A 4240-nucleotide genomic window follows, 5' to 3' on the forward strand; every position below is an offset into this window, starting at 1 on the left:
TCTTCTTCTAGAAATCCATTCAAGAATGCAGTCTTGACATCCATTTGCCAAATTTCATAATCATGAAATGCAGCAATAGCCAACATGATTCGGACAGACTTAAGCATCGCTACAGGTGAGAAAGTCTCATCGTAGTCAACCCCTTGAACTTGTCGAAAACCTTTTGCAACAAGTCGAGCTTTGTAGACAGTAACATTACCATCAGCGTCAGTCTTCTTCTTAAAGATCCATTTATTCTCAATGGCTTGCCGATCATCGGGCAAGTCAACCAAAGTCCATACTTTGTTTTCATACATGGATCCTATCTCAGATTTCATGGCCTCTAGCCATTTTGCGGAATCTGGGCTCATCATCGCTTCCTCATAGTTCGTAGGTTCATCATGGTCTAGTAACATGACTTCCAGAATAGGATTTCCGTACCACTCTGGTGCGGATCTTACTCTGGTAGACCTACGAGGTTCAGTAGAAACTTGATCTGAAGTTTCATGATCAATATCATTAGCTTCCTCACTAATTGGTGTAGTTGTCACAGGAACCGGTTCTTGTGATGAACTACTTTCCAATAAGGGAGTAGATACAGTTATCTCATCAAGTTCTACTTTCCTCCCACTCACTTCTTTCGAGAGAAACTCCTTCTCTAGAAAGGATCCGATTTTAGCAACGAAAATCTTGCCTTCAGATCTGTGATAGAAGGTGTACCCAATTGTCTCCTTTGGGTATCCTATGAAGACACATTTCTCCGATTTGGGTTCGAGCTTATCTGGTTGAAGTTTCTTCACATAAGCATCGCAGCCCCAAACTTTGAGAAACGACAACTTTGGTTTCTTGCCAAACCACAGTTCATAAGGCGTCGTCTCAACGGATTTTGATGGTGCCCTATTTAACGTGAATGCGGCCGTCTCTAAAGCATAACCCCAAAACGATAGCGGTAAATCGGTAAGAGACATCATAGATCGCACCATATCAAGTAAAGTACGATTACGACGTTCGGACACACCATTTCGCTGTGGTGTTCCAGGTGGCGTGAGTTGCGAAACTATTCCACATTGTTTCAAATGTAAACCAAACTCGTAACTCAAATATTCTCCTCCACGATCAGATCGTAGAAACTTTATTTTCTTGTTACGATGATTTTCTACTTCACTCTGAAATTCTTTGAACTTTTCAAATGTTTCAGACTTGTGCTTCATCAAGTAGATATACCCATATCTGCTCAAATCATCTGTGAAGGTGAGGAAATAACGATATCCGCCACGAGCCTCAACATTCATCGGACCACATACATCTGTATGTATGATTTCCAACAAATCTGTTGCTCTCTCCATAGATCCGGAGAACGGTGTTTTGGTCATCTTGCCCATGAGGCACGGTTCGCAAGTACCAAGTGATTCATAATCAAGTGATTCCAGAAGTCCATCAGTATGGAGTTTCTTCATGCGTTTTACACCGATATGACCTAAACGGCAGTGCCACAAATATGTTGCACTATCATTATCAACTCTGCATCTTTTGGCTTCAACATTATGAATATGTGTATCACTACTATCGAGATTTAATAAAAATAGACCACTCTTCAAGGGTGCATGACCATAAAAGATATTACTCATATAAATAGAACAACCATTATTCTCTGATTTAAATGAATAACCGTCTCGCATCAAACAAGATCCAGATATAATGTTCATGCTCAACGCATGCACCAAATAACAATTATTCAGGTCTAAAACTAATCCCGATGGTAGATGTAGAGGTAGCGTGCCGACCGCGATCACATCGACTTTGGAACCATTTCCCACGCGCATCGTCACCTCGTCCTTAGCTAATCTTCGCTTAATCCGTAGTCCCTGTTTCGAGTTGCAAATGTTAGCAACAGAACCAGTATCAAATACCCAGGTGCTACTGCGAGCATTAGTAAGGTACACATCAATAACATGTATATCACATATACCTTTGTTCACTTTGCCATCCTTCTTATCCGCCAAATACTTGGGGCAGTTCCGCTTCCAGTGTCCAGTCTGCTTGCAGTAGAAGCACTCAGTTTCAGGCTTAGGTCCAGACTTGGGTTTCTTCACTTGAGCAGCAACTTGTTTGCCGTTCCTTTTGAAGTTCCCCTTCTTCTTCCCTTTGCCCCTTTTCTTGAAACCAGTGGTCTTGTTGACCATCAACACTTGATGCTCCTTTTTGATTTCTACCTCCGCGGCTTTCAGCATCGCGAAGAGCTCGGGAATAGTCTTGTTCATCCCTTGCATATTATAGTTCATCACAAAGCTCTTGTAGCTTGGTGGCAGTGATTGGAGAATTCTGTCAATGACGCTATCATCCGGAAGATTAACTCCCAGTTGAATCAAGTGATTATTATACCCAGACATTTTGAGTATATGCTCACTGACAGAACTGTTCTCCTCCATCTTGCAGCTGTAGAACTTATTGGAGACTTCATATCTCTCAATCCGGGCATTTGCTTGAAATATTAACTTCAACTCCTGGAACATCTCATATGCCCCATGACGTTCAAAACGTCGTTGAAGACCCGGTTCTAAGCCGTAAAGCATGGCACACTGAACTATAGAGTAGTCATCAGCTTTGCTCTGCCAGACGTTCTTAACATCGTCAGTTGCATCAGCAGCAGGCCTGGCACCCAGCGGTGCTTCCAGGACGTAACTCTTCTGTGCAGCAATGAGGATAATCCTCAGGTTACGGACCCAGTCCGTGTAATTGCTACCATCATCTTTCAACTTTGCTTTCTCAAGGAACGCATTAAAATTCAACGGAACAACAGCACGAGCCATCTATCTACAAACAAACATAGACAAGCAAAATACTATCAGGTACTAAGTTCATGATAAATTTAAGTTCAATTAATCATATTACTAAAGAACTCCCACTTAGACAGACATCTCTCTAGTCATCTAAGTGATTACGTGATCCAAATCAACTAAACCATGTCCGATCATCACGTGAGATGGAGTAGTTTCAATGGTGAACATCTCTATGTTGATCATATCTACTATATGATTCACGCTCGACCTTTCGGTCCCCGTGTTCCGAGGCCATATCTGTATATGCTAGGCTCGTCAAGTATAACCTGAGTATTCCGCGTGTGCAACTGTTTTGCACCCGTTGTATTTGAACGTAGAGCCTATCACACCCGATCATCACGTGGTGTCTCAGCACGAAGAACTTTCGCAACGGTGCATACTCAGGGAGAACACTTCTTGATAATTAGTGAGAGATCATCTTAAAATGCTACCGTCAATCAAAGCAAGATAAGATGCATAAAGGATAAACATCACATGCAATCAATATAAGTGATATGATATGGCCATCATCATCTTGTGCTTGTGATCTCCATCTTCGAAGCACCGTCGTGATCACCATCGTCACCGGCGCGACACCTTGATCTCCATCGTAGCATCGTTGTCGTTACGCCATCTATTGCTTCTACGACTATCGCTACCGCTTAGTGATAAAGTAAAGCAATTACAGGGCGTTTGCATTTCATACAATAAAGCGACAACCATATGGCTCCTGCCAGTTGCCGATAACTTCGGTTACAAAACATGATCATCTCATACAATAAAATATAGCATCATGTCTTGGCCATATCACATCACAACATGCCCTGCAAAAACAAGTTAGACGTCCTCTACTTTGTTGTTGCAAATTTTACGTGGCTGCTACGGGCTTAAGCAAGAACCAATCTCACCTACGCATCAAAACCACAACGATAGTTTGTCAAATAGACTCCGTTTTAACCTTCACAAGGACCGGGCGTAGCCACACTCGGTTCAACTAAAGTGAGAGAGACAGACACCCGCCAGCCACCTTTAAGCACGAGTGCTCGTAACGGTGAAACCAGTCTCGCGTAAGCGTACGCGTAATGTCGGTCCGGGCCGCTTCATCTCACAATACCGCTGAACCAAAGTATGACATGCTGGTAGGCAGTATGACTTATATCGTCCACAACTCACTTGTGTTCTACTCGTGCATATAACATCAACGCATAAAACCTAGGCTCGGATGCCACTGTTGGGGAACGTAGTAATTTCAAAAAATTTCCTACGCACACGCAAGATCATGGTGATGATATAGCAACGAGGGGAGAGTGTTGTCTACGTACCCTCGTAGACCGAAGCGGAAGCGTTGACGCAACATAGAGGAAGTAGTCGTACGTCCTCCAGTTCAACCGATCCAAGTACCGTTACTCCGGCACCTCCGAGTTCTTGACACGCGTACAGCT

This window comes from Triticum aestivum, chromosome 1B, assembly GCF_018294505.1.
Source record: "Triticum aestivum cultivar Chinese Spring chromosome 1B, IWGSC CS RefSeq v2.1, whole genome shotgun sequence".
Taxonomy (NCBI): Eukaryota; Viridiplantae; Streptophyta; class Magnoliopsida; order Poales; family Poaceae; genus Triticum; species Triticum aestivum.